This window comes from Littorina saxatilis, linkage group LG1, assembly GCF_037325665.1.
Source record: "Littorina saxatilis isolate snail1 linkage group LG1, US_GU_Lsax_2.0, whole genome shotgun sequence".
In the NCBI taxonomy this organism is placed as follows: Eukaryota; Metazoa; Mollusca; class Gastropoda; order Littorinimorpha; family Littorinidae; genus Littorina; species Littorina saxatilis.
Genome location: NC_090245.1, coordinates 72,385,026 through 72,402,098, shown reverse-complemented (window position 1 = coordinate 72,402,098; position 17,073 = coordinate 72,385,026). Strand labels below are relative to the sequence as shown.

Here is a 17,073-nt window from a genome sequence, read left to right as displayed (position 1 = left end):
CACACACACACAACACACACACACACATACACACACACATACACACACAACACACAACACACACATGAACACACACACACACACACACACACACACACACGGATACACACAGGGGGGGGGGTGTGCAGGTAGAATACATAAAGTTGGTGCATGAGGGGCTTCTGACAAAGATATACGTACGCCAACAAAAACACCAGTTGGAGGAGTCCAATGTGATGCAAAGTGAAGGAACTCAACCTTCAAACATTAGCATGCATGAGATTATTTTGTACGGGACAATTGCCGACAGTTAGTGGCGCCTGCTCCAAACGTTAGACACGCTCTGGTGATGTTATACACTAAAGTAGTGTCCGCATGGCCGATTTTTGCCAACGATCTCCATTCCATAGTTGAGTAATTTATGCCAGAACAAAATCTATTGAAAACTGCTGCTATATTGGACAGCACAATCGCTCAGCCAACTTTTACTCCAGCAGAGATACCTTTCCCGTCCAGGTCCGACAAGCATACCAAAGCGAGATAGCCTATAATATTGATAGCACTGCAATTATACCCCAAAAAGACGCTCCGTTAAAGAGTTACCCCGACAGAATATGCACAGTTTGGCTTTATGATACAAAGTTAGCCCTTTCTTTGCTGCATCAGAATTTGACATTTAAGATATGATTCTAACGTGGCGATTGTGGAAAATTGAAGGAATGTGGGGTAACTGGGTATCTCCAGGCGGTCTTTTTTCCGCCTGGTTGCCGTTCATCTAAGTAGTTTTCACCGTTTTATATTCGATTAAATAACAAAAACTATTTATTTTTCGAAAGTACACACCTTGAAGATAACGATAAAGTAATAAGAGTCGTAGAGCTCAACTTTGTTTGCGTTTTATGGGGCATTACGTCATCCATGATGGCGTCAGAATGTTGCGTTTTCCGGTCATAGCGCGTATAACTTTAGTGTTTTCCACGAGCACAGACTATCAAGCTTCACAAATAAAGCACGTGAGCATAGTGTGATGTACCGTGAATATTACGATAAGAATTTGGTATGTTTTTACTCTGCAACAGTCGAGATAACCTGTATATTGTAACTTTACCCCCATTTTGTAAGAATCTGTACGCGCATGCCAGAGTTGTATTAGTAGTGCTCCAGAGAAAACTATTTTAGGAAAACATATCAAATTTGAAAAACATATCTTGGAGTCCATATTTATCCACAAAGAGTGTTTTTTATTTGGCATTAAGCTTATTTTTTTAAACTTTTGATTGTACGTGACAGTGGATGGTACGTAAACATTACTAAGCAGTGCTATTTTGCATTTGTGTTTGAGAAAAGGACTCGTTATGACGAGGTGAACCAATGTCAATGGTAATTTATCATAACTTGACTAAATGTTAAAAAACAAGTCGCGTAAGGCGAAATTACTACATTTAGTCAAGCTGTGGAACTCACAGAATGAAACTGAACGTAGTCCGCCGCTAGTGCAAAAGGCAGTGAAAGTTACGAGCCTGTTTGGCGCGGTAGCGGTTGCGCTGTGCTTCATAGCACGCTTTACTGTACCTCTCTTCGTTTTAACTTTCTGAGCGTGTTTTTAATCCAAACATATCATATCTATATGTTTTTAGAATCAGGAACCGACAAGGAATAAGCTAAAATTTTAAATGTTTTTAAATCGATTTCGGAAAGTTAATTTTGATCATAATTTTTATATTTTTCATTTTCAGAGCTTGTTTTTAATCCAAATATAACATATTTATATGTTTTTGGAATCAGAACATGATAAAAAAAATAAGATGAACGTAAATTTGGATCGTTTTATAGAAAAATGTTTTTTTTTACAGTTTTCAGATTTTTAATGACCAAAGTCATTAATTAATTTTTAAGCCACCAAGCTGAAATGCAATACCGAAGTCCGGCCTTCGTCGAAGATTGCTTGGCCAAAATTTCAATCAATTTGATTGAAAAATGAGGGTGTGACAGTGCCGCCTCAACTTTTACAAAAAGCCGGATATTGCGTCATCAAAGACATTCATCGAAAAAATGAAAAAAACATCCGGGGATATCATTCCCAGGAACTCTAATGTCAAATTTCATAAAGATTGGTCCAGTAGTTTAGTCTGAATCGCTCTACACACACACACACGCACAGACAGACAGACAGACACACACACACACACACACACACACACACACACACACAGACAGACAGACAGACACACAGACACACACACACACACACACACCACACCCTCGTCTCGATTCCCCCCCTACGTTAAAACATTTAGTCAAAACTTGACTAAATGTAAAAAGAGGTTTTATGGCTGTTGAAAGTCTGACCAATTAAACATAATATCTGTTGTCATCAGTTAAAGCTTACAAAAGGCTCAATCCCAAGGCATTTTGAGGGAACTTGTGTTTTACACGTCACGTGTTTTAGGGGGGTAGGGTGACGTATAAAGGTAACGTCAAAAAAACACGCCTTCAGTGTACAAACCAAGACATGTCAGTAAAAGCCAGGTTATTTCTCCAAATGTGAATACAGTTTTTGGGCACTTTTAACGGTTAATTTCGGCCTCAGACAAGTCGACGCTAAAAGTAATGGAAGAAAATTAGACGTAAACTAGGAAAAATGTAATCCAATTTCAGAAAGAACACTATCATTATAACAAATTACTTGTTAAAACCTAAGGTAATTATGTTAGCTTCAATTCTGGCTCTCTTGTTGCCAGCATGCACTCGGATTTTTTGTTTTATTAATAAAAAAAAAACGCTCGCGCTGGACCCGAGTACTCTTCAGACTGGCTCGCTCAATAAATATAAATGTTTGGAATGTCTGTGGTGTGAATGTTGGTTTCTGACCAGAAATGCAGATCTACCTCTGGCCGATTCATAGATTCAACCTACAAACTGCGACCTCATCTGTGATCAGATGGCCAAGCAATGCGTGAAATCTTTTATTCTAAAGCCTTATGGCTCGTTTCGACAAGCATTAAACGGATGAAATTAACCACATGCAGTTTATTCTTCAGAAAAATTCACACACAAAATGGGTTGGGTTCGGTGATTTGTACATAAACGTCTTCCTCGCGATAGATTCGCTTATTATTTTGTCTTATGAAGCCGTCATCAACACGAACACAATGATTGCAGAAGCAAACTCTGTACCTACACGACCGAGACACAAGACTGATTATTTCACAGCTGCAATGTGAATAGAGAACAAAGACGTTTTGGGTATGCTTACTCACGTCAGGTCTTCACTGACAAGCTAGGAACAGACGGAAAATTCCGAACAAAAGTAAATGACGTCAAAAGTCTCTTTCGCTTTGCGTGTAACTTTGTCATGACGTATTTTTGTGTGACGCGTTCGGCTGTTCTATCAGCTCAATGGCTGCGTGTTGCCCCGCCGGTGTGAACTCCTCCTACGGCCAAGTCGTTTTTGTGGTTTATTTCGCATTTAGGTCCCAGGTAACATTATGAAGTTTTAATACGATCAATCGGACCTATTATCAAGTTAGTGTATCAACTTTTGAACGAACTCAGGAACTGCGCCCAGTAGTTTCCCAGCAATAAGCTGTTAAGTGGAGAAAGACACACAGACACACAATTAAAGTCTGCTGAGCCCAAGTACTAGCGTACTCGGGGATGAAATAATACAAGTAGGCAGAAACCGAATTTCAACCTGGGTGTTGTATCAGTAAAACTGAAATTTGAAAAATCGCCACGTTAGAATCGAGTTTATTTTGACATTTTCTACTTTTAAAATGATTGTTCTCAATAATTTGACACATCTTATATATTCTGTGCATATTTTTGTCGGGGTAGACCGTTAAATGAGGCTGATAATTGCAGTGCTATGAGCACGAACATTCAGCTAAATAATGCCTCCAACGAGAGAGCGTGTCGGGGTTAACAACTCTCGAATCAGGCGAAAAAGTTGAACATGGCTGAAGATAACTGTTGTTTAACGCCCTCACTGTTAAACCATTAGTGGCAATCTCAACCGGGACTTTTTATTATAATTATGGCCGCATTCTCACCGATTTTTCCTCGCCACTTTCTGAGCGACATTAAGCTGAGAAAGGTCGGTTGAAATACTCCGATGGGAGGAGTTCTTAAATGCACAGTCCTTCCCGTGTAAACGATTCGCACCGTCTGAGATCTGTCCATGTTTTTGAATGGAGTAAGATCATCTTTCCACTTGGACTCATACCCAATTGCAAGCAAAATCAACAGCCGAGCTGCTTTCTGTGCAGATGGTTGTTGTTGTTGTTGGTGTTGGTGTTGGTGTTGGTGTTGGTGTTGGTGTTTGTGTTGGTGGTGATATTATTGTCGTTGTCGTTGTCGTTGTCGTCGTTGTTGTTGTTGTTGTTGTTGTTGTTGTTGTTGTTGTTGTTGTTGTTGTTGTTGTTGTTGCTGTTGGTGGTGGTGGTGGTGTTATTGTTGTTGTTGTCGTTGTGTGATGTGTGTTTTGCACGCTTTATTTTCGTAACTCGCACTTCTTGTTTTCATTAGCGTGTTTTAATTTTTTTTAAAAATTCAAATTTGCACAATATGCGGCAAGGCTTGATTTTTTGGATGCGGTCAAGTAGAAAGATACTCTCATTTCGTGTGAAGGCCTGGATGTGTCTCTGATATTTGACACATCGTTTACACAGAAAGGAACAGAAAGGAATGCACGGGTTGGAAATCGACTATGAGAACAGCACTTTAACTAGAATATAATATGAACATTGCCGTGGGAATTATAAGCACAACTTATTTTAATCGCCGCAGGGTGTATGCCTGTTTTGAAATTGTCGCTGTGACCTCGAGTCGACAGGACGGTTTTACACGGCTGATTAAGGACATGATAACAATACAAGCATTTATGTAAGAAACGACACACCTAATCTTTGAAAAGTTTAATTTCTGTTTCACACGACACCTTGCTGTGATATACATTACCAACACGCAAACTGAGCGAGACCGCTTTTCTGCTCTTTCAAATCTGGTTTGTAGAAAAGACGCGATGGTATATATCATCTACCTTTGAAATGATTTGAATTACTTTAAAGAAAAAATTGAAACAAGTGTTTCATGTGTATTTTGAAAAGAAACTTTCAGGAGAGTTGTTTCTATTCCTCATCTTTCAACATTTAGTCAAGTTTTGACTAAATGTTTTAACAAAGACGGGGAATCGAGACGGGTGTGTGGTGTATGTGTGTGAGTGTGTGTGTGTGTGAGTGTGTGTGTGTGTGTGTGTGTGTGTGTGTGTGTGTGTGTGTGTGTGTGTGTGTGTGTATGTGTGTGTGTGTGTAGAGCGATTCAGAGAAAACTATTGGACCGATCTTCATGAAACTTCACATTAAAGTTCCTGGGCATGATATTCTCAGACTTTTTTTTCTCAATATTATGTCTTTGATGACGTCATATTTATATTTTGAAAAAGTTGAGGCGGCACTGTCACGCCTTCATTTTTTAAGTGTTCAAGTGGAAAGATGCTCTCATTTCGTGTGAAGGCCTGGATATGTCTGATACACATCGTTTGCACAGATTGGTACAGAAAGGAATGCATTGGTTGGGAATCGTCTATGAGAACAGCACTTTATAATAAATAAATAATTATGAAAATGATTGCCGTGGCTTACACGCACTTACTTCAATCGCTGTAGGGAGTATGCCTGCATTGACATTGTCGCTGTGACCTCAAGTCGGCAGGACGGTGTACATTGCTGATTAAAGACATGATAATTATACAAACATTTGTGTGAGAAAGGGTACACCTCCACTTTGAAAATGTTAATTTCTGTTTCACACAATACCCTGCTGTGTGATACATTAACAAGGCCGCTTTTCTGCTCTTTCAAAGCATGGTTTGTGGAAAAGACGTGATCCTATTTACCATTTTCCCTTTGAAATGATTTCAATTACTTCGAAGAAAAAAGTTGAAACAAGTGTTTTTGTGAGTATTTTGAAAAGAAACTTTCAAGAGAGTTGTTCCTGATCCTCATCTTTTTACATTTAGTCAAGTTTTGACTAAATGTTTTAACAAAGACGGAGAATTGAGACGGGTGTGTGTGTGTGTGTGTGTGTGTGTGTGTGTGTGTGTGTGTGTGTGTGTGTGTGTGTGTGTGTGTGTGTGTGTGTAGAGCGATTCAGAGAAAACTATTATTAGACCGATCTTCATGAAACTTCACATTAGGGACATCCAGATTCAACCTTCGTCAGACGAACATTCGTCGGTGGTGGGGATTTCCTCTCTATTTTTAACGTTGTGCCTCAATGCGCATGCGCTTGGTTTTTGGCGCTCACCACTGCTTGCGGAAGATCGGGATCTGCGTGGTGAAAAAGGCATGTTTGACGAACCTCAATCAGCAATCTTCGTGAGTACTTTTAGTCCTTTTCATAATGTTAAAAATATGTTTTATGTGCGCAGTGTTAAAGTTTAATATCTTTACGACGCTTCTGTGGACTGTGCATCTGTAAACTGTTCATTTTGGAGGCGTAGTGCATGAACACGGATACCCACACAAAACTCAGAACTTGAGTCGACGGGCGACATATCCTACCAATTATCTCCCTTGATCTCTCTTGCACAAGACACTTGTTTCCACTAGACCTATTTGTTTTAGAGTTGGGAGATTTTACAGGAATGAATCTAAAAATCGAAAAAAAATTCAGTGTTGCTTGTGTACCCAGCATATTTAGATGTCTGGAATATTCCGATAAAAAAGACTCGTCATATATAACACAACTCGTCATCACTGTTTCGAAAAACAGACGAATGTACGAAGAACTTCGCGTAGATCTGGACCGAAATTAGAAGGTGGTGACCGTGACGGGATATGACGTCACCACTTCAACAAACTCGCGAACATCGGAACTCACGAACTTTTGACGAAGGCAAATCTGGATGTCTCTATTAAAGTTCCTGGGCATGATATTCCCAGACGTGTTTATTATGTTTTTGATGACGTCATATCCGGATTTGCGTAAAAGTTGAGGCGGCACTGTCTCGCCTTCATTTTTCAACTGTTCAAGTAGAAAGATGCTATCATTTCGTGTGAAGGCCTGGATATGTCTCTGATATTTGACAACATGGTTTACAAAGAAAGGAACTGAAAGGAATGCACTGGTTGGAAATCTGCTACGAGAACAGCACTTTTAACTAAAAAATGATATGAACATTGCCGTGGCTTATAAGCACAACTTACTTCAATCGCTGCAAGGCGTATCCCTGCATTGAAATTGTCGCTGTGACCTCGAGTTGACGGGACGGTGTACATGGCTGATTAAAGACATGATAATATACAAGCATTTGTGTGAGAAACGGCACACCTACACTTTCAAAAGTTTAATTTCTGTTTTACACGATACCCTGCAGTGTGATACATTAACAACACGCAATCTGAGCGAAGCTGCGTTTCTGCTCTTTCAAGTTCGGTGCTACTGCTGCTTTGGGTGTGTGTGTGTGTGTGTGTGTGTGTGTGTGTTTGTGTGTGTGTGTGTGTGTGTGTGTGTGTGTGTGTGTGTGTGCGTGCGTGTGTGTGTGTGTGTGTGTGCGTGCGTGCGTGCGTGTGTGCGTGCGTGCATGCGTGCGTGTGTGCGTGCGTGCGTGCGTGCTTGCGTGCGGGTGTTTGTGTGTGTGTTTGTGTGTGTGTTTTGGGGGGTTGGTGGGTTTTGGGAGTCTTACCTTACAGCGGGGATTCCTCATTTGGTCTCATTCGGCCACCCAGTCAGGCTGACCCAGCGTCTGCAAGAAAATGACCACAAGGCAGCAATTAAGAAACCACGGATTTTAACGACGTTTTTGCTAGGTAGCTGCATTTAATATGCAATAAATCCACATCTAAACGGAATGCTCTCTTCAAATTCACAAGACGACAACAAAGACAACGTTTGAACATTCGCTCAAAATTACAGAAAACCGGTTTTATGCGGATTAGGTTCATGGGTCGCTTGCTTCGCGGAGACCGGGTCGACCGGGTCGACCGGTCTCGATTGACCTGGTTCGGTAAGTCAGGGCTTACTAGTCTCTGTGATGACTCAACCGGGTTTTTTTTTAGGAGCGATCTTTTAGTTTCTGGCGACAGATTGACTACATGTTTTGATATTGTTTTCAGTAACTTGTTTATGTTTATTGTTTTAGCTACATTGACAATTTCCGTCGCGATATAACCTTCGTGGTTGAAAACGCCGTTAAGCACCAAATAAAGAAAGATTGACAATTTGAAGCTCCTATTTTTACTTTTAAAATGAAGTAGAATTAAATCAATCGTTTTAATTTATGATGAAAATCCTTATTAAGACGGCACGTACTTTACGTGCTATTGAACACGTGGTCGTTTGGGCCAATTTGTACGGGAATGTTGTTGACGACCGAATCGAGGTATAGACTCTGCAAGTTATGATTTGAAAGTGCCCAGTCTGTGGTGAAGATGGCCTGTACTACGTCACAAGACGCCGCTATCGATCCGCTAACTGTTCTGCACGTGCGACGTGAGATTGGAAACAAGGAGTTATAAATCATGACGTCTCTTCGACTCGACAGTATGCTTCACTGTGGCTGTAGTCTCAATGTGCTCTGTTCATTTACCAAGGCATAGAAATGAACTTCAAATTACAACACACAAATTATCTGAGTTGAAGTCTTTGACACATACAACACCTTCATACTTACACGGACATCTTGCACGTGAGCGGCACAGGAAAAAGGACACTTACACTGTGAATTTTTCTAAAGCTTCGTACTTACAGATGGTGTGTTTTTTCTTTCTGTTTTTCTTTGTTTGTGTGCATAAAACAAGGACATTAGATAGTGCAAACAATTTTCAGACTGCAATGGTAATACCTAGTCGTTCGAATAACGGATGTACCAGAAACTGTTGCTATTTCTTTAAATTGTCATACGATTCGGTCTTGAGAGAGCATGTATCAATGCAATAATGACACACGAGCGTTGTCTATACCACTGGTCAAACATAGAAATGCATTCTGCAATGAATTAGCCTATAAATTTCAAGCTTTCGGTATATTTCGACAGCCTTCAGACTATATTAGTCATCAAAAACTGGAGTAAATTACCCACTCACCATCATTCTGAACGTTGGTCAAACAAACAATACAGTTATATCAAAAACATGTTTTGTATTCAAAATCTGTTTACAGATCCTCATCAAAAACGGCGCATCGCCCTGGCGTTTGCGCGCGTTGTGGGTGTGATTTTAAACAGACCAATAAAGCAGGCGGGCTAACTTGCTCGTCTATGTGCCTTTGCACGCGCCTCCCAAAACACTGCTGTTCCCCTCTGCTTCTGCTCCTAAAATGTGGATTTCACCGCAGCTCTCCCAAGGGGGGATTCCAGTGTCTGTTACGTCTGACCAATGTGTGAATTAAACGCACTGTGCATCAAGGGTACAGTGAGGTGCGCATAGTGACACAGTTTCGATCACGGATGAACTGGTTGCACGTGATTCCCGGTGGTATTGGTTTGTGTACTGTTTTCAGTGAGAGGAACACTAGACGGATGGACTGACACAGGCATTGAGGGAGTGAGTGAGTTGTCGCTGGCTCGTGCTATGACATGGGATGTAGTGGACCTGATCATTGTTGATGGTAGGTCTAGTTCATTGGGATGTGTGGGCCGCAGTACTGTGCGATGCGGACACGTATCTCTCTTTGTATCAGTCTGTCTGTTTGTCGGTCCTTTTGGTCTGGCTCATTCTCCGTCCCTCCGACTCTGTCTCTGTCTGCTTCTATTTCTTTGTGTGTGTGTGTGTGTGTGTGTGTGTGTGTGTGTGTGTGTGAGTGTGTGCGTGTGTCTCTGTCTCTGTCTCTGTCTCTGTCTCTCTCTCTCTCTCACACACACACACACACACACACACACACACACACTAACCATAACTCACCCACCCCTTCCTCGCCACCCCTCTCCCCGCCACCCCCGCCACCCCCCCCCCCCCTCCTTATCCTTACCCCATAAAATCGAAGGCAGAAGATGCTCCCTGATTCAACGGCCCATGGCCACAGCCTGTCTGGAATTAACTGTCTGCAACAAGTGTGCGGAATCTGTTTGCAGTGCATGTTGCAGCAACCTTTCTGTCGCCTGGTCTTCGACTCTACAGTTGATCGAGACACAGAGACACCTCTGCTCGCTTCATGAGATTGTCAGCATGAGGGGGGAATTCTGCAGGAGTTTGTGAGCTCAGTTGCTGTGCTATTTCAAGGGGGAAAAGTTAACTCGGAGAAACTGTACGGCCCTGAGTGTGCGGAATAGCAATCCATTTGCCTTAGATGTAGCTGAGGACTATTTTGTCGCATGGTTTTTGTTGTTCAGTTGATATGGAGACAGTCATCAAATGCCTCTGCTTGCTTTGTTAAGATTTCAGGCTTTAGTTGCCATGAGTGTGCCTGGGTAGTAATTGGTCTTTTTCAAAGTTAAATTCAATTAAATGAGCGGAAAATATGTTTCGCGCATGTTGTATATAATTTTATATATGTTTCTTTCGCTTTGTTTTCCCTTCTGCAGTTGGTTGAAACATCTACAGTAGTGCATATACTGCTATACTTACTTCACAAATTCGGGGATATAGCTCAGTTGGTAGCGCGCTGGATTTGTATTCAGTTGGCCGCTGTCAGCGTGAGTTCGATCCCAGGTTCGGCGGAAATTTATTTCACAGAGTCAACTTTGTGTGCAGACTCTCTTCGGTGTCCGAACCTCCCCCCGTGTACACTACATTGGGTGTGCACGTTAAAGATCCCACGATTGACAAAAGGGTCTTTCCTGGCAAAATTGCTTAGGCACAGTTAATAATTGTCTACCTATACCCGTGTGACTTGGAATAATAGGCCGCGAAAGGTAAATATGCGCCGAAATGGCTGCAATCTACTGGCCGTATAAAATTTCATCTCACACGGCATCACTGCAGAGCGCCTAGAACTGTACCCACGGAATATGCGCGATATAAGACTCATTGATTGATTGATTGATTGATTGAAATGTGTCACTCAGTGGCAATGGCCCCCGACTGAGTTTCGCAGGAGTTGTTGAGTTCAGTTGCTGTTTGAGTGTTTGTATTGTCTGTGAATGATTTATTGAGAATATTCTTCCCCGAGTGCTCCTTCGTTGCCGAGTTTGCCGCATATTATGTCGGTGTGCGTTTAGTTCCAGCTGACCAGAGCTTGAACGCATGCCACGATCAATGACGGATAAGTGAGAGGCAAAGCTTTGGTAAGGAATGGACCTGTGGGTCTGTGGATTTGTACATGTTTGTGGAGACTTGAGTGCTAGGACGTTCCCCAACGAAACGTCCATTGTGTGCAAATGTACGGTTGTTTGCAAAAGCGTCCACTCTTGTGAAGTAGTTGTGCACAGATTCAGATGTTTCAAACTATTGTGAAAATGTTCAGTAGCTACGGAGACCTAGGGCGATTGTAAGAGACATTTACAATAAGAATGTATTACAGCCATGTGCAATACACTTAGAACTCATGTCCTGGTTTGAGATACAATACATTCAAACGCAACAACAAAATCGTTATGATATTTGTTACTTGTTAGTATGGACAGTGGTTGTGGAATCTCTATTGACGCCAGATATGTCCAGTGACGGGAGAAAATCCCAGTGATTGTTAATCGTGTCCTGTCACATCGGAGGTTTGAGTGACTGTTGAGTTGTACCATGATTCCGTAAATATTTGACTAACATACTGCAGTTAATGCACATAATTATGTCCAATGGTTTCAGAGATACCTACCAGCGAGTGCGGAGTTTCGGAGATGTTCAGTGATTACCGAGACTTTCAGCAAATGCAGTTGGTGACATAGATGAGGTATGCAATGGTTCTGGAGTCGCTCAGTGACTTCAGAAATATCCATTGTTTTCATGGATCCCCTGTGATTGTGGAGATACGAGTAGCTATAGTGGCTGCAAAGATTGTTCAGGGATGACTGCAAAGATTGTAATCAGTTTCAGAAACGTTCAATTAGTGCGGAGACGTTCAATGACTGTCTACATTCTCTGGAAATGCCTTTTTTACACAGCAATAAGTCTGGTGCTTCCGACGTTTTAAGTGTGTACATTTCATACAGTGATTCCCAGTGTCCTGTTTTGCAAATTCAACAACCATTCATACGTCGGTAAATGTCTTGCCAAAGTTGTTGTACTCATTGAGTGGGTGAAAGAGTGAATCGGTGAGTTAGTGATCAATGAATGTTCTGCTGTCATTTTTTTCTCTCGATTGGTTGTTATTGTTGTTTCGTTTGACCTAAACAAAGTCAAAACTGAGAACAAAATAACAACAACAACAACAACAACAACAACAACAACAACAACAACAACAACAACAAGTCAAAGCAAAATGAACGAAAGAAAAAAGAAACTGTTATTTTTAAGCTTATGCACAACCGCATAGTTTTGAGAAATAAAGTGTTCTTTCATACAAAAATAGGAACTGCTGTCGTTGTCAGAAAAACGAATAAGGCCTGACAGTTATTTTCCAGTCCCGAATCGCCAAGGTGATCAGACTGTCACCACGACTTCCCCTCAAACCTGATGGAGAAATAATTTGATTTTCCTGCCATTTCGTTCTGAATTCAAACGTGTCAACTCGCCCTCAGCATGTGGTTGGCCTTCTCGTCATATCACGTGGTCTTGTCACTTAGGCTCTTCTCGTTTCAGTTCTCGTTTTTCGCGATATCGATCTGTATGATATAAGAAAAGGTATCAACTTTTTATTTTATTGTGTGCGTCTTTCTTTCTTAACATTTTTTTTTCTTTCTTTCTTTTCCTTTATTCTTTCTCTCTTTCTTTCTTTTTTATATTTAGTCAAGTTTTGACTAAATATTTTAACATCGAGGGGGAATCGAAACGAGGGTATGGTGTATGTGCGTGTGTCTGTGTGTGTGTCTGTGTGTGTGTCTGTGTGTGTGTGTAGAGCGATTCAGACTAAACTACTGGACCGATCTTTATGAAATTTGACATGAGAGTTCCTGGGTATGAAATCCCCGAACGTTTTTTTCATTTTTTTGATAAATGTCTTTGATGACGTCATATCCGGCTTTTCGTGAAAGTTGAGGCGGCACTGTCACGCCCTCATTTTTCAACCAAATTAGTTGAAATTTTGGTCAAGTAATCTTCGACGAAGCCCGGGGTTCGGTATTGCATTTCAGCTTGGTGGCTTAAAAATTAATTTATGAGTTTGGTCATTAAAAATCGGAAAATTGTAAAAAAAAATAAAAATTTATAAAACGATCCAAATTTACGTTTATCTTATTCTCCATCATTTGCTGATTCCAAAAACATATAAATATGTTATATTCGGATTAAAAACAAGCTCTGAAAATTAAATATATAAAAATTATTATCAAAATTTTTTTTTCGAAATCAATTTAAAAACACTTTCATCTTATTCCTTGTCGGTTCCTGATTCCAAAAACATATAGATATGATATGTTTGGATTAAAAACACGCTCAGAAAGTTAAAACAAAGAGAGGTACAGAAAAGCGTGCTATCCTTCTTAGCGCAACTACTACCCCGCTCTTCTTGTCAATTTCACTGCCTTTGCCATGAGCGGTGGACTGACGATGCTACGAGTATACGGTCTTGCTGAAAAAGGGCAGCTACTTGACTAAATATTGTATTTTCGCCTTACGCGACTTGTTTATTTTGTTATGAGTCCGAAATTGAAAAGAAAGTGTGAATATTTGTACAAGTAGCCAAACAGCTCTCGTTTCTTTGCTTGTCTCTAATACCTAGTTTGAAGTCTTAATCTTCACTTATATTCACTGATTACGTTTGTAAAGTAATTGAATCAGTCGTTAGACTACATGAGGCTGTAGATTGTGAAAAGAAAAGTAATTACACTTACGACCAACGACATTGCTTTGATTACAAAACAAACAATAATTGGCGGACAATAGTTTGACAGTCAACAAAAAGCAAATACCGTGACCGGCTGTATATACAGTTGATTGAAGGCAATGCTAAGGACAGTTTCATCGGAAAGCTTGTCTGTGGCAGTTTGATTTCTGAGTGAACCAGTCTCCTGGCTACATAGTAGACTACTCACCCCAGATTTCATCAGACAAATTGTCCCGCGTGGTTTGGGGATAGATCGCTCCCCTCACTGCATTATCGGGGGAGACGGTTCTTTTCATCATCACGAGAATTGGACACTTCCCCAAGAGACAGAACGCTCGTGTTTGTCCTGATTAGACACCTCTCTCTCTCTCTCTCTCTCTCTCTCTCTCTCTCTCTCTCTCTCTCTCTCTCTCTCTCTCTCTCTCTCTATCTCGCTCTTTTTTTCCCTCTCTCTCTCTTTTCCCTCTCCCCCTCTCTCTTTCTCTCTCTCTTTTCCCTCTCTCTCTCTTTTTTCCCTCTCTCTCCCTCTCCCCCCCTCTCTCTCTCTCTCTCTCTCTCTCTTTTTTCCTCTTTCTCTCTCTCTCTCTCTCTCTCTCTCTCTCTCTCTCTCTCTCTCTCTCTCTCTCTCTCTCTCTCTCTCTCTCTCTCTCTCTCTCTCTCTCTCTCTCTCTTTCTCTCTCTCCAGTCTTGTTTGACAAAATGTACCATAATATATGTCTGAAAAGATTTACTTTCGTGTCAAGGCTTTGGCAACAGTATTGCAACTCTAGCCCGTCTAAAATTGCCTTCCTTACTACTTTGGTTATTATTTTCGGTCTCGAGGCTTGGATTTTATTCATTCTGAAACCACTGTTTTATTTTGAGTCCTCAGTCAGCGTAGAAATGCACTTTACCAAACAATTTACAATTACAAAAAAGGCCTCGTAAAATGTAACTGACTTATCGTGTTTTAACGAGAGAAAGAAAACTAAAGTAAATGGAATATGAATCAATAATGGAACCGTAGTGTTGGATGTTAAATTGGTTCTACAAAGCATGCGGGATGTTTCTTCGGTATCTCCAGTTTTTTGTGTATGTCTTTTTGTGTGGATTTTTCCTGATTCCATAAAGATTGGATTTAATGCTGCCCTATGACCGCAATATCTTCACCATGTAATAGAAAACGTCAGTGCGATCCCATCATGATTATAAGAATACAAACCACGGACATTCTAGGAGAGGATTAAATTCTACTTGACCTTCTTGCTCCTCCTCCTCCTCCTCCTTTTCAATCTTCCTCCTCTCTCCTCCTCATTGCCTCCATTTCCTCATCAGCTAAGGTCTTGGTAAGCCCAGCATAGCTAATGCAGTAATCATGCAGTTCTCGTCCTCAATTCTCGGAGGTACGCGATATTTGATTATGGTGGCTGAGGCTCCTCGTGCACTGGTACAAAGTATTGTATCCAGGACACAAGAGCTATGGCTACACTCTTCACTTACTCCCTCGGTTAGTTCATGTGTGTGCTCACACACATACATACATACATACATACATACATACATACATACATACATACATACATACATACATACATACATACATACATACATACATACATACATACATACATACATACATACATACATACATGCATGCATACATACATACATACATACATACATACATACATACATACATACATGCATACATACATACATACATAGGCCTACATACATATAATAATAATAATGCAAACTTTTATAGCGCTATTCTAGAAAATGTCTACTCTTAGCGCTTTACAATACATACATCGACCAAGCATACTATACACGCACAGGCAAAGAAACCGACCAAACATAACCAACAAACTATACATGCACAGGCAAAGAAAACGACCAAACATACAATACACGCACATATATATACGACTTGTGTCTGTGTGTGTGTGTGTGTGTGTGTGTGTGTGTGTGTGTGTGTGTGTGTCCGCGATGCACGCCCAAGGTTCTCGATGGATCTGTTTCAAATTTGATGCCCTTATTCAGGTGCACCCCGGACACAACCTGCTCGATGAGATATTTCAACACGTGCTCTCAGCGCGCAGCTCTGAACCGATTTTGGCTTTTCTCTGGATCCATTCCCAGTAACTCTTCCTTATCTTCTCCAGTGTTTTCAGCGTTTATCTCCCTTCCTTCGTGTGGCGTCAATCCATATTCCCGTTTCTATTTTTAGAAGGTCACTGTCCACAACGCTCAATCCATATTCCCGTTATACTATTTTTACTCTTTACCAGTGTTTTGCGCGTTTGTCTCCCTTCCTTCGTGAGGTGCGCCAGCAAAGCCGGCGTACACCCGGCAAAGCCGGGTCTCCGGCGCAGCCGGGTATTCGACTCGACTTCTTCCCGGCGAAGCCGTACCCGGCGAAGCGGGTATTCATCTAGTCATATATATAAATACATACATACATACATACAGACATACATACATACATTCATACATACTTACATACATACATACATACATACATACATACATACATACATACATACATACATACATACATACATACATACATACATGTACATACATACATACATACATACACATACATACATTCATACACACACACACACACACACACACACACACACACACATCACACGCATTTCCCCATAACCCCTCTTCACCCAACCCCCAACCTCCTCGAAACCACCTCACCTACCTCCCTCCCCCTCTCAAACAAAAACGCCCGTTGAATTCACCCAGGAGAGGTGTCAAAAGGCAATAAGCCAGTTCTCCGCCAGAGTGAAGCTATATTTCGTGCAGCCATGTAGCCACCGTGAAGCCATTTTCAGACGAAGATCAGGGGAGATAAGAACAGTGCAAACACAGCAAGATAGGTGCAGCTCATCAGATGTGTTGAACTTGACCGACACCAAATATTGATCTCAGGGACACTGGCGGCTTTTTCGAAGCGACTACGTGAGATTACTGTACGTGAAGACTAGTTATAGGACACCTTCTAAGCCTTCAAAAGGAATGAGAGTAATGTATTTGAAAACTAAATACATGTTTCATTGAGCAGGTTGTTGTTGTTGTTGTTGTTGTTGTTGTTGTTGTTGTTGTTGTTGTTGTTGTTTTGTCGTTGTTTTGTCGTTGTTGTTGTTGTTGTTGTTGTTGTTGTTGTTGTTGTTGCTGTTTTGTTGTTGTTGGTGGTGGTGGTGGTGGTGGTGGTGGTGGTAAAATGTAAGCCTGAAAGAA

At 41.1% G+C, this 17,073-nt stretch overlaps 1 protein-coding gene across 3 annotated transcripts in view; it reads left to right on the top strand.

Moving 5' to 3' along the window:
* Positions 1-9,235: 9,235 nt before the first annotated feature.
* The window catches only part of LOC138977919 (uncharacterized), a 33,460-nt gene continuing 25,622 nt past the window's right edge, over positions 9,236-17,073 (top strand). Inside the window, exon 1 of one of the 3 annotated variants that reach the window (XM_070350529.1) lies at positions 9,236-9,588. The gene's annotated coding sequence lies outside the window, so the exon portion shown is untranslated. Of the gene's footprint in view, positions 9,589-16,579; positions 16,806-17,073 lie in introns of those variants that run through there. The other 2 variants (XM_070350524.1, XM_070350538.1) reach the window with 2 other exon arrangements.